At 37.1% G+C, this 14,157-nt stretch overlaps 1 pseudogene; it reads right to left on the bottom strand.

Moving 5' to 3' along the window:
• Nucleotides 1-811: 811 nt before the first annotated feature.
• Nucleotides 812-14,157, bottom strand: part of LOC116584672 — a 32,049-nt pseudogene continuing 18,703 nt past the window's right edge.

The following is a 14,157-nucleotide window of genomic DNA, read 5'->3' as shown; positions in this document are numbered from 1 at the left end:
AAACTGAGGGTTGCTGGAAGGAGGGGGTTTGGGAGAAGGGGGTGGGATTATGGACATTGGGGAGGGTATGTGCTTTGGTGAGTGCTGTGAAGTGTGTAAACCTGGTGATTCACAGACCTGTACCCCTGGGGATAGAGTATTACGCCTCCATCAGAAAGGATGAATACCCAACTTTTGTAGCAACATGGACGGGACTGGAAGAGATTATGCTGAGTGAAATAAGTCAAGCAGAGAGAGTCAACTATCATATGGTTTCACTTATTTGTGGAGCATAACAAATAGCATGGAGGACATGGGGACTTAGAGTGGAGAAGGGAGTTGGGGGAAATTGGAAGGGGAGGTGAACCATGAGAGACTATGGACTCTGAAAAACAATCTGAGGGTTTTGAAGGGACAGGGGGTGGGAGGTTGGGGTACCAGGTGGTGGGTATTATAGAGGGCACGGATTGCATAGAGCACGGGGTGTGGTGCAAAAATAATGAATACTGTTATGCTGGAAATAAAAAAAAAAAAAAAAGATTTTCCAAGTTTAAAACATGCACTTTTTATTAAAATAAATACAAATTTGACTAGAAAACTGGTAGACGTGCTTCTCTGAGGTATGTGCTATTTGCATATTTATGGGCAAAATAAATTTGAAGAAGTAATAAAGTATTAAAAATTTAAAAAAAAAAAAAAGAAAGTAGCATTTACTTTGTTGGAAATTTAAAAAAATTAAAATCTGCTAATTTTATAAAATATTTGAAACTAATTTTGTTTTCATAATTAAATGATGTTTACCTTTTTTAAAGTTCTAATTATCATTCTTGCTGTTAAAAAAAATCAAAGTGATATCAACCTTTAGGGATAACCTTTGGGCTATTTAAAATAACGTTTGGAAAACTGAACATTTTTAATTGCCAGCATTATGCTTTGTTCTTGGTAGAATCATCTTTGTTTCTTCTTTTAATATCCCAATTATAAACCCCGGCCATACTTACTTCTGTGGTAGTTAATTGATCTTGAAGAAAGTCAAGGTCTTCCTCAAGAGAATCAAGATTCTTCATGGTAGTCAATAAATTCTTTCCCAACAACGTCTCATCTTAATCAATATCACAATATCACATTCAAGCATTACATTAACCCCCAACCACAGACACATTTTATGAGTAGGAGGTTTGCAATACAAGTTATCCACTAGTAAGAATCTGGTCTCCAGTGCACTGGTGGGCTCTTTTTTTTTTCTCCTACACATATTTTAGAATTTCAAAGTCTGCTTAATTTCAGGAATCTGACCTTTCAGCCTCCTTTTCTTTTGAGCAAGTTTGAGTTCCATAAACTTATACTTCTGGTACTGTTCATCCAGCTTCTTTTGTACTGCTTCTGCAGTCTCATTCTCAGGCTGTTTCATGAAGGAATCCACATCTCCCACAAACATGGCCTCAGCAGTCCCTAGGTGGAGCTGCTTTCGGTTCCCTGCCGCCACTTCTCCTGAGCCATGGCTATCCTTGGCGGCCACCATCTTGGGGAAGCATTAACCATGTATTTTTTCACTTGAAGCCACCTGTTCCAGTCACAAAGGGAAAATTAAAATATTCCTAATTTTAGCATATTTTCTATACAATATGTTTGATAAAATGTTTTGTCATGTCACTTGTTTTAAATGTTTCATCAAGGGGCACCTGGGTGGCTCTGCCTTATGCCCAGGTCATGATCTTGGGGTCCTGAGATCGAGCCCCACATCCGGCTCTCTGCTCAGCAGGGCGCCTGCTTCCCCCTCTCTCTCTGCCTGCCTTTCTGCCTACTTGTCATCTCTGTCTGTCAAATAAATAAAATCTTTAAAAAAAAATAATAAACGTTTCATCAAAATCTTAGAGCTGCAGGTTAAACTTGCTTATAGAAAATGTCCGCTTTGAACCTGATTACAAGGTTATGTTTCATTGTTACCCCAAGTTAGCCAAATCAGATTGATTTTCTGTTAAAGAAGTAACAAGTCTTACATTTTTTAAATTCAAATGAATGTGTTCAAATGCATATTGAGGGGTAACACCACTGAAAAATAAATCATAAAGAAGTATTAAAAAGTAGGGGCACCTGGGTGGCTCAGTAAGTTAAAGCCTCTGCCTTCGCTCGGGTCATGATCCCAGGGTCCTGGGATTGAGCCCCGCATCAGGCTCTCTGCTCAGCAGGGAGCCTGCTTCCCCCTCTCTCTCTGTCTGCCTCTCTGTCTACTTGTGATCTCTGTCTGTCAAATAAATTAAAAAATTTTTTTAAAAAGTATTAAAAAGTAAAGACATTAAGATTAAAGTCATATAGTCTAATATAATTTTTTTTCATTTTCATAATAAGCTAAAGCCAAGGAATAAGTTTTATGCTAGCTTTCAATATTAAACTTAGAATAATATAACGTAGTGGTTAACCCAAATTATAAGTTATTTATATTATATAAATCATGGAGCAAAATTAGAAAAAGAGAGAGAAACATGGCATATGTTCTATACTGGGCTCCCAGAAAGCAGAACCAAAGGCAGAGGTTTAAGAGCAAATGCTGGGTCTGGAAATAAAGGAGAAGAAAAGCAGAGATGGAAATGAAGATGTTACAAAAGTTGGCTAGCTCTGATCAGTTGCTGTAAGAAATGTGCCTTGACCCCTAGGGTTTATAGCAGCATTATCTACAATAACCAAAATATGGATAAAACCCAAATGTCCACTGACTGTTGAATGGATAAAGAAGATGTGATATGTATATGTAATATGTAATGGAATATTACTCAGCCATAAAAAGTAATGAAATTTTGCCATTTACAATGATGTGGATGCAGCTAAAGAGTATTAAGCTAAGTGAAATAAGTCAAGCAGAGAAACACAAATACCATATGATTTCACACATATGTGGAATTTAAGAAACAAAACAAATGAACATGGAGGAAAAGAAGAGAGGAAAACCAAGGAACAGACTCTTACCTATAGTGAACGAACTGATGGTTACCAGAGGGGAGATCGGTTGGGGGATGAGTGAAATAAGTGATGGGGATTAAGGAGGGCACTTGTAATGAACACCAGTGTTGTATGTAATTGTTGAATCACTAAATTCTACACCTGAAACTAATAGGACACAGTATGTTACCTGACTGGAATTTAAATAAAAACTTGAAAAAAAAAAAAAGAAGAAAAGAAAGAAAGAAATGCTCTTAGGGGCCATCCATCTGGAGGAGAAATGGGGAATAATTTTTCTTTCTTGCCAGGTAGTGAAAACTAAGATTTTATTGTGGATCTTCCAGATTCTAAATTCCAGTTTGCCACAAGTAAGTAAGTGCCTGGGGGCAGGATTTTCAGAATGGTGAAGTGATGAAGTAAGGAGCTGAGCAGACCCTCTCCTCAGTCAAACAATGTTTTAATTGGTGAAAATTATGAAAGTCAATCATTCAAAGTCTGGAAATTGTACTAAGGACACAGACCAAATGAGCAAATATTCTTTCAAGAAGTTATGGTAAATCATGGGTAAGAACAGTGAGCAACTGGGACACCTGAACCATGATCCACTCTTTTACATACTCCTTCAGTTCCACATTATGGAAGTTCTACCTCTTGGTTGGAATTTGCAACCAAGAATGAGCTTCCTCTCCCCCCCAGCTCCCAGTCTGGGGCTATGATGACAACAAGAAGGGTAGGCTGGTGGTGTTTCATCTTCTTCAGGTCCATGTTACAGGAGCTCTATTACTGAAATAGTAGCACATGGGGTCTCTCTTGTTATACACAGCTTCTCCTCAAGACAGAACCCTACCCTTAGGTATGGCAAGCTGAAAAAACTAAGGTTCCATCCCCATCCCCACCTAGCTGGAAGGGAGGAGGTTCCAGGCTGGGAGAAGCAAGCTGAGAAGACCAGGGTCTGCCCTGACCCCAGTGAGTAGCCACTGGCAGTGGGTAAAGGATGAGCAGTTTCTTGCCAGAGATCTAGTATAGTGGCACATGGGTTCTATCCAGGAGGAAAGGCAGCCACAAGGACAAAGGGCTCCAGCAATGCCTAAAAGGCCTGCCTTTATTTGGAACATAGAGTGGAGGACTCTATGCTTAAGAATGTTATTGAAAATAACATAACATAACATAACATAACATAACATAACATAACATAACTGAGATCTTGGTGGAGAACAATTAAGAAAAGGCTATTGTTCTCATACACAATTGGATAGCAGGCAGGAGTTTAATGGAAAGAACCAGGGAAAGAGGCAGTCAAGAAAGCCTTCTTGAGATCATAGACATCTCTGGGGTCAGAAAGATGTGTACATATGCTAGGCTGCAACTACTGAGAAGCAACCAAAGCAAGACATGGGGCAGACTTGAAATCATTCTCCAAGTTGCACACAGCTTATCAACACAGAGTTGATCCAGATGCTGGAATTATCAGCTATCAAATTTTGAATAACTGTGATTAACATCTCAAGGGGTCTAATGGAAACAGTAGACAACATTAAAGAAAATGTGGGTCTATAAAAAGAGAGTGTGAAGTCTAAGAAAAAATCAAAAGGAAACTCAAGAAATCCAAAATTCAGAAATGAAGAAAGCCTTTCATGGTCCATCAGTAAAGTACAGGTAACCAAAGAAAGAATCAGTGAGCTTAAAGATATATAAATACAAACTTCGCAAATTGAAATGCAAAGAGAAAAAAAAGTAAAAACAGGCAAATAAAACAAAACATCCAAGAACTGTGGAACAATTATGGCAGCATTACTTAAAATAGCTAATTTATGTAATTTATAATAGCTAAAATATGTAAGCAACCCAAGTGTTAATCAATAGATAAGTGGATACAGAAACCTTGAAATATGGGATATATGTTTGCATATATATATATATACACACACACAGAAATATATTGTACATTACATATAACATGTGTATATATGTACACATATACACACACAAATATACACAATATATATTTATGAGTAGTATATATAATAAATGTATATTTAATATATATTTATATTATATTTTATTTATATTATTTATATAACATTTAAATAATATAAATTTATTATATTATAAATATTTACATTTATAATTTATAAATATTTAAATATATTTATAAATATAAATATATATAGATATAAAATTATAATTTATAAATTATATTTATAATTTATATTACAATATAAATCATATTATATTATAAATAATACAAATATATATAAATAATATATATTTGTATAATATATAAATAATATAAATAAAATATTATATAAATATATATTATTTATATATTATATAAATATATATAATAAATATATATAATATATAATAAATATATATAATATGTGTGTGTGTACATATATATGTATATACACATATATTACTCAGCCATAAAAAAGAATCAAATCTTGCAACAATATGGTTGGAGCTAGAGGGTACTATGCTAAGTGAAATAAATCTGACAGAGAAAGACAAATACCATGTGATTTCACTCATATATGGAATCTAAAAAACAAAAGGAACAAACAAAAAACCCCAAAACAGAAATAGACTCATTTTTGGTGAGTAAATATGCAAACTAAAATTATAAATCTCCTAAATTTGACATAAGTTTTCTATGATTTCTTTTTATAAGAATTCAAATTCTGACTGACCAGGAAGGTGAGCAACAGTAAAAGATGCCCAACCTCTTCACTTAAATGTCATAGGAAAAATATATTTCAGTTAAGGTACATATAGTCAATGTTATTATTCTGGGGCTAAAATTTTTCTCTGTTCCAATCAAGTTTAAATGTTGGACATCCTGCCTTTGAATTACTGTTCTAAAATTGCTTAAATTTCTCAGCAATAAGTATAATACTCAATAGCAATTTTTATGATACCTCCTTAATAATGTCAAGGTCACAAATCAAAGTGTCAGCATTTTCATTAGGACAAAATATTGTAATTTATTTACCTATTACTTTATGCCAAGGATATAATTCTCCAATATAAACACTTTTGTTAAACTATAATCATATTTTCTTTTCCATAAATTCCCACTTCAATAACATGTAACTGAATTATTCCCCATTCACACAGCTGTTACAAGCAGCCCACTGCTACTTTTTTCTCCAAGCTATAATGGTAATTCTTATAAAAAAAAAAAACCACCAATTATAACATGACTCATCTCAGATTATATAAGCTAATTGTGTCCCTAGCAGCGGACACAAATATTGGTTGATACTGAAATCAGGTTATGTGCTCTCAGGTCCAAAAATGCCTTGCAAGTCCCTCTCTCTTGTGTTAAGAAAGGTATCAGATTTGAGAAGAATTTGAATGAAAGAAAAACTTTAAAAGTATGTAAATATGGAGGTTATACATGATTTTAGTGTCTTTGAAGAGCATGTTTTTAATATTCAGAAAAAGAAAGCTAGAGTGGTGACCCCGAACAGTGTAGACATGAAGAACAGAATTGGGTATGGAATTTCCCATGGAACAGACACACACAGTTGGTGTGGTTGTATTTTTTTTTAAAGACTTTATTTATTTATTTATTTGAGACACTGGGGATGGGGGGCGGTGAAGCACACAAATGGGAGGGGAGAGGAGCTGAGGGAGGAGAAAAGCAGGCTCCACACTCAGCTCAGAGCCCTACACAGGGCTCCATCCCACAACTGTGAGATCATGACCTGAGCAGAAACCATGAGTCAGAGGCTCAACCAACTGAGTCACTCAGGCACCCCCACACACACTGTTTTGTTTTGTTTTGTTTTGTTTTTTAAAGATTTTATTTGTTTATTTGACAGAGAGATAGAGAGCACAAGTAAGCAGTGCAGCAGGCAGAGTGAGAGGGAGAAGCAGGCTCTCTGATGAGCAGGGAGCCCGATGTGGGACTTGATCCCAGGACCCTGGGATCATGACCTGAGCCGAACTCCACACACAGTAGTTTTAAAGTGTTTTACAAACAGGAACCTACTATAAAAATTAGTGATGTAGATTTCTTTTTTTTTTTACAGTGTGTAAATGCTATTCTATACCTTCAGTAACCGATTTCAGCTAGAACTGTAACAGAAAATAGGACACCATTAACAAAACCAGCAAGAACTAGGAAATAAGTAAAGAATGTATGAACCTTAACGAATAAAAAATTTAAGAATATAAATGATCTGAGTAAGTGAAGAGATAGCTATGCTCATAATTCAGTTTAGCCATATGAATTTTAGTGAATATATAAATATTCAGTGCAATCCCTCCCAATAAATTAAATTCAAATATAAATAACTGGACAAACTCATAAATTTCATACTGATGCTAGAAGCCTAAATACCTAAATCAATTTAAATAAACAAAAGGAAAGCACTGGGGCATGTCTTACTAGCTATTAAGACTAAATTAAAGCTTTACTAGTAAAAACAGTATGAGGCAGAGCAGGAACAAATAAGCCAGTGAAACAGAACAGATTGTGTGTGTGTGTGTGTGCGCGTGTGTGTGTGTGTGTGTGTGTGTAAATTGATATGTGAAACTCATACCCCAAAACAATGGAAAAGTGAAAGCACTTATTATCAGGTGCATTAGAATAATTAATTTAGTAGATAAAGAAATATACAACTCTATCCTTATCTTATCCTTATAAATAATAGACTATAAGTAAGCAATAGCACTAATGGAAGAAAATATAGGGGAATATATTTGTGGTATACGGTTGCAGACAATCTTCCTAAACAGGATCCTAAAGGCAAACAGTAAGGTGAAAAATAGATGTTGACTGCATTAAAATTAAAGAAAAAATTAACATTTACGGTAAGACACAACAAGTAGTATTAGTAGACAGGTGACTAAGAAAAGTATTTGCATTATTTAAAACCAATGAACCATTAATACCAAAAACAAAACAAAGGGATGAAAAAACAAAGTGAAGGTATAACTGAAATGGGGGATAGGAGGGCACCCAAGTGGCTCTGTTGGTTAAGCATCTGCCTTCGGCTCAGGTCATGATCCCAGGGTCCTGGGATGGAGCCCCACTTTGGGCTCTCTGTGTGTGTGTGTCAAATAAATAAAAAATCTTTTAATAAGGGGGGGATATAATTGAAAAATGGGCATAGGACACGAATAAGCATTCTCAGAAGAAAAAACCCAATACATACTAAAAGTTTCCCAAATTCACTAGCAACCAGAGAAGTAGAAATTTTAACAATGTCATGTTAATCTCTCATGTTACTTAAATTATAAAAATGAATAAATCCAAAGTTTGGTAAGTAATGGTATACTGCTGGTGGGGGTTCCATTCTGGAAACTATGAGCATGCCCAAAATAGTTAGATTTAGATCGCTTAGACCTCTAAGACCCACTGACCCTATCCTAATATATCCCAGAGAAATCTTTTTACAGTCCTTGATGAGCTATTTTGGAAGATAGAGTGACATTGTCAGGGATCAGGGCGAGCTGGAGGCTAGAGAAACGGGTGTATAAAATATGATGCGTACCTTGTACTAATTCACACCAAATAGAGGTTACGTTTATGTACGGTAACTTGATAGGTATCAAAAATAAGAAAAAGTTAAGGAAAGAAGGGGATTTATACCAAATGCATAGCACTGCATCTAGTACCACATACTTTACAATGATAAATGCATAGTTAGGAACATTTATCCTTGTATTTGTTTTTAACTAGAAAGGGAACCTAAGGTAAGAGAAAAGTATGAGTAAGGATATGGACAGATATTGATAATGCACTAAAAGCTAAGGAGTAAGACTAAACCAACTCTCCTCTTGGCACCTGAAAAGGGAAGAAAATTCAATAAATACTACAAAAGCACAAGTAGACATAGGGATAGTTCATTCTTTGTTTTTTTTTTTTTTAAGATTTTTTTTTTTCTATGACAGAGAGAGAGAGCACAAATAGGCAGAGAGGCAGACAGAGAGAGGGGGAAGAAGGCTCCCTGCTGAGCAGGGACCCTGAGACCAAGACCTGCGCTGAAGGCAGAGGCTCAACCCACTGAGCTACCCAGACGCATCAGGCATAGTTCATTCTTTTTTTTTTTTAAAGAATTATTTATTTATTTATTTATTTGACAGACGGAGATCACAAATAGGCAGAGAAGCAGGCAGAGAGAGAGAGGAGGAAGCAGGCTCCCTGCTGAGCAGAGAGCCCGATGCGGGGCTCCATCCCAGCATCCTGGGATCCCAACCTGAGCTGAAGGCAGAGGCTTTTTTTTTTTTAATTAAATTTATTTATTTTCAGCATAACAGTATTCATTATTTTTTCACCACACCCAGTGCTCCATGCACTCTGTGCCCTCTATAATACCCACGACCTGGTATCCCGACCTCCCACCCCCCGCCACTTCAAACCCCTCAGATTGTTTTTCAGAGTCCATAGTCTCTCATGATTCACCCCCCCTTCCAATTTCCCCCAACTCCCTTCTCCTCTCTAACTCCCCATGTCCTCCATGCTATTTGTTATGCTCCACAAATAAGTGAAACCATATGATAATTGACTCTCTCTGCTTGACTTATTTCACTCAGCATAATCTCTTCCAGTCCCATCCATGTTGCTACAAAAGTTGGGTATTCATCCTTTCTGATGGAGATGTAATACTCCATAGTGTATATGGAGCACATCTTCCTTATCCATTCGTCCATTGAAGGGCATCTTGGTTCTTTCCACAGTTTGGCAACTGTGCTGCTATAAACATTGGGGTAGAGATGGCCCTTCTTTTCACTACATCTGTATCTTTGGGGTAAATACCCAGGAGTGCAATGGCAGAGGCTTTAACCCACTGAGCCACCCAGGCGCCCCAGGCATAGTTCGTTCTTATGTATAAGAGTTACACTGCTCATCTGATAAAAATACTTTTGGGTTGTTCTGTGAGCTCCAGCAGGCCTATATGGACAACCGCATAAGAAAATTACTTTGTTTAAAAAAATGCAACTTGGCTTCCTAGTACCATTTTTGTAAATACTATCCTGGGTGATTCTTCTCACACTGAGTTGCACAGTTTTCAAAAGAGAATCCCGTTTTTTGCTCAAGATCTCTGAAAAACAAGCTGCTCTAGTACCATCTTTGGTAGAGGGAATCTAAATCCAGTTCTTGACCTAGCTGAGGGTATTGTATGTGGGTTACATGAGCCAGATAAGGATTGTACTGAATGACCTGCAAGGCTCCTTCCAACTCTAACCATCCCACGGTTTTGCTCTTCCTCCTGTGAGTTTCTGACTCTACTGTATTGATTTATGCTCCAGTGAGAAAAATAATAAATTAAAAGAAACAACTCAGTTGGATGTTTTCCTCTGAATAAAACTAAAATTATTTAAATCAGACATTCTTTAGACAGCAGTGAAAGAGTTTGCAAAAACCATAATTAAGATACATGGGTGTGAGACAAAAGTGATGAATTTTTTCAGTCCTGAGAACAAGTGGAGCTCTTATTTTCAAAATCTCTTCCTGCCTAATGGTGGCCTCTTCTTGTTAAAGAAAAAAATACAACTTTTATCCCTCTCGTTTTATTTTTAATACCTTCACTAGCACGACAAACTATGATTCCACTTAGAACCCTGTGTTTCAAGAACGATTACATAGAGAACTATAGTATATGTGGAAACATTTGCCTTGCAAAGGTCTGCCTCATCTCTGATTAGCAATGTGATGCCAGAGGTGAAAGGAAAGGAAGCAGAAACAGTAAAGCAAAAGAAAAAGAGGAAGAACATATGATGTTAGAACTCTGCAACCCAGAGCGCTGAAGACCGGTGGATCTCTTTTCTCATTTCAACGAGGAGAACTCTGGCATCCTTTGTCATCCCACCTATAAATATGAACGTTAGGAAAAGTATCTCAAGACAGGGTCCCAGCTCAAATTTGAAAGGAAACTCATCAAGAACAAGGAACGCTGAGCTATTGGTATGTGCTACGTGTATCCCAAAGACCTGGCTGACAGATCTTTTTTCTCTGCATTGGTATGGAAAGTTATTCCGTACAACACCAAAGGAATACGGTTGAGCCAGTGTGTAAATATGTAAGAATATTTCTCCCAAGAAAAGCGCAGAAAACAAATGAGATAGTTGCTGGGGTGAGTTTTTAATTTTCCTAAAAAGGAGTCTGTCTCTTCATAAACCGGTAGCAGAGCAGAAAATACTAACAGCGATGACAGCAATACAAAGAGTGGAGTCCATGGCTGTCCCAAGAATAGGCAAACACAGAGGCTTACCTGTTGACTGCACAATGGTTTGCTGAGAAAGAGATGTTGATAATGAGAAAATGTTGATTCAACAGGAAGAAAGTAACATAGATGCTAAATGTTCCATACTTTCTTTCCTGTTTGGAGAAAGCTTTACATGTTTACAAAACTTAATTCTATAGTTAACAAGGGCTTAGTAAATGCTGGCTTTTCAATAACTTGTCTCCAATATCCAGTTCATGCACTGCCCACATCTCAGTGATGAAGTTTTAGAATGTAAGTGAGATTCAGTGGGGTGAAGTCCCAAGCTGACGACCAAGAAATAATTCTTGAGACGTCTTTGGTGCAAAATGGTGGTTTATTAAAGCATGGGGACAGGACCCGTGGGTAGAAAGAGCTGCTGCTCTGGGGTTGTGAGGAGTGGTCCATTATCTACTTGCAAGTAGGGAGGAGGTCAGGGATAGCGTAAGTCTCTAAGGAATTTTGGAAGCAAGGTTTCCAGGACCTTGAGGGGCTAGCTGTTGTTGGGAAAAAGGTCATTTATTATGATCTAATAAAGCCTTAGTCAGGAGACTCTTCAGATGTATATCGGTGGGGCATATGCTTGGGGATGATTGCCAGCATGAATCTTGGAGGGTTCAGAGATAAAGGAAGTTTCCAAAGGAATTTTTGTATGTCAAAGTAGACTTACAGGATCTTGGTTGGGGCGTGGGGGAAAGGGGTCAGGCTAGGATTGCCTTTTGCCCTTCGCAAAGAATTAAGGTGGACAGTCGAGTCCCTAGAGGAATGTCACTCTGCCTGTCTCAAGGACTTGTCAGTGGGCTCTAGGTAGTAAGGAAATTTAATAACTTTTCTTCTGGTTTTGTTTCCCACATCATCAGGGCTTATCTTTGGGGTTCATGAGAGAAAGAACTTGCTACCAGATCTTCTGGTGGCATTATGATTGGAACTGTGACTTTCTTAGAGAAAAGCCAAGAGGCAAACTGAAGTCCCAAGGTGACCTTAGTTCAGGGCTCTTTCCCAGGGACATGCAGCAGGTTTATATGTTTGAAAGTGTCTGTGTATCATTTCCCTGCAATCACATAAACAGGTAGCAGAGCAGAAAATACTAACAGCGATGACAGCATAAAACTTCTTCACTCTCTTTTCTTTCCCTCTTCCCTCCATTATCCCCATTCTCCTGACCTAAACTTCACATTCTGCCTGAGAAGATGGTTTAAGTTTGGGGGAGAGTCTTCATAAAATCATTTCTGCACAACACTTTCCTTCTAGCTACGGAAAGTTCTATTGTACCACATATGCAGCTTCTCCAAGTCTATCTCTTTATCTTCCCAGCATTCACTGGGACAGTCATAAGCTTTTCCTCCGTGTCAAACATATGTTTTGCAGCCTTGTCTATATTATGCACTGCTGTTCCTAATTTTTTTTTGTCTTTTAAAACCACTTTATTTTGTGTATCAGTAACAATCAGTTTTGCAAAAAAATCAGTTTTGCAGTGTGTTTGAATATACGACATTACTTTTGAAAACTTTGTGCCCCCCCAAAAGGTCTATTTTTAAATAAATTCAAACTTATAGAGAAGTTGAATAGTAAAACTAGTACTCCTTTATCTTGCAACCTGATGTACCCATCATTAACATTATGGCCCTTTATCTCACAGGATACTTCATTCGTAAATACTTCAGTAAGTCCTAATGAATAAGTACATTCTGCTACATAATCACAATACCATTATTATACCTAAGAGGCATAACACTAACATAGTATTTTTATCTAGTATGCCATCCAATACTCAGTTTTCTCCAATTGTCCCCAAAATGTGCCTTCTACTTGTTTTTTGTTTTGCTTTTGCTTTTGTTTTTGATCCAATGTCCAATCAAGGGTCACATATTGCACTTGGTTGTCATAACTCTTCAAACGTCTTTAATATAGAAGAGCTCCCTGACTTTTTAGTTTGCTTTCAATGACTGGCATTTTGGAAAGCTTGTTTTATTGTGGTTTGTCCCATAATCTGACTATTTCCTTGTGGGCTTTTTGTTTTTGTTTTTGTTTTTTTACATTTTATTTATTTATTTGACCAAGAGTGAGAACACAAGCTGAGAGACAGAGGGAGGAGAAGCAGTCTCCCGGCTGAGCAAGGAGACGGATGTAGGGCTCAATCCCACAGCCCTGGGGTCATGACTTGAGAAGATGGCAGACCGTTAACAGACTGAGCCACTCAGGAGTCCCTCCTTGGGTTTAGTTTCAACAAGAATCTATGCAAGCTATGCAAGAGCCTAGCCTAGGTACTGTCATATCTTTCTAAGTACATCACAAATAGAAGCAAAAAAATACCTGTTGCATTTGTTATAAAGCTAAGTTTCATCTCTTGGTTATAATAGTGTCCACCATATTTGTCCATTATAAAACTCTATCTTTTCTCCTTGTAATGAATAATTAATCTGTGGTATGACATTTGAAAACTCAGTGAATATCCTGTTCTCTATAGGTTGTTGCATTCATGAATGATCTCCACCTATGTGTCAAATGATTGCAAATGGTGATTTTCTTATCATTTCTACTGCATCTCTTATTCTTTTGTAGATAAGGGATATCCCTTCTCTCTCCTCCCTCCTACTTTTTTTAAAAAAAGAACTTTACAGACTTATAACTGTCTTTTTATTTGATGTGTCATAATTCATTAACATCATTATTTAACTTGATGCCCAGAGAATCCCAAGTTTTTGGTGGGAACTCCTTTAAGTGGGATCCTGTGAGCTTTTGAGCACTTTTTTTGCTTTGCTAGTAATGAAAATATATTCTAGGCTTGCCTTGTACTTTTCCTGTCCCAGATCTGGAATCCATCTCCCTAAGGAGCCCTGCTTTCTTTTAATGGAGTTCGGTATTTTAAAAACCAAGATTTAGGAACGAGATGTACTCATTGCTACTGAAGTACTATTGCTTCCAGGTCAGTGCAGTGGCTAGTGATTGGAAATTAACATATCATACTGACACTCATGCCTGTTGTGCCAGTACTTAGGTGGGCACTGACAAAGACTGGTGGACA

This window comes from Mustela erminea, chromosome 2 (genome assembly GCF_009829155.1).
Source record: "Mustela erminea isolate mMusErm1 chromosome 2, mMusErm1.Pri, whole genome shotgun sequence".
NCBI lineage: Eukaryota > Metazoa > Chordata > Mammalia > Carnivora > Mustelidae > Mustela > Mustela erminea.
This window is presented reverse-complemented; position numbering and strand designations above follow the sequence as displayed.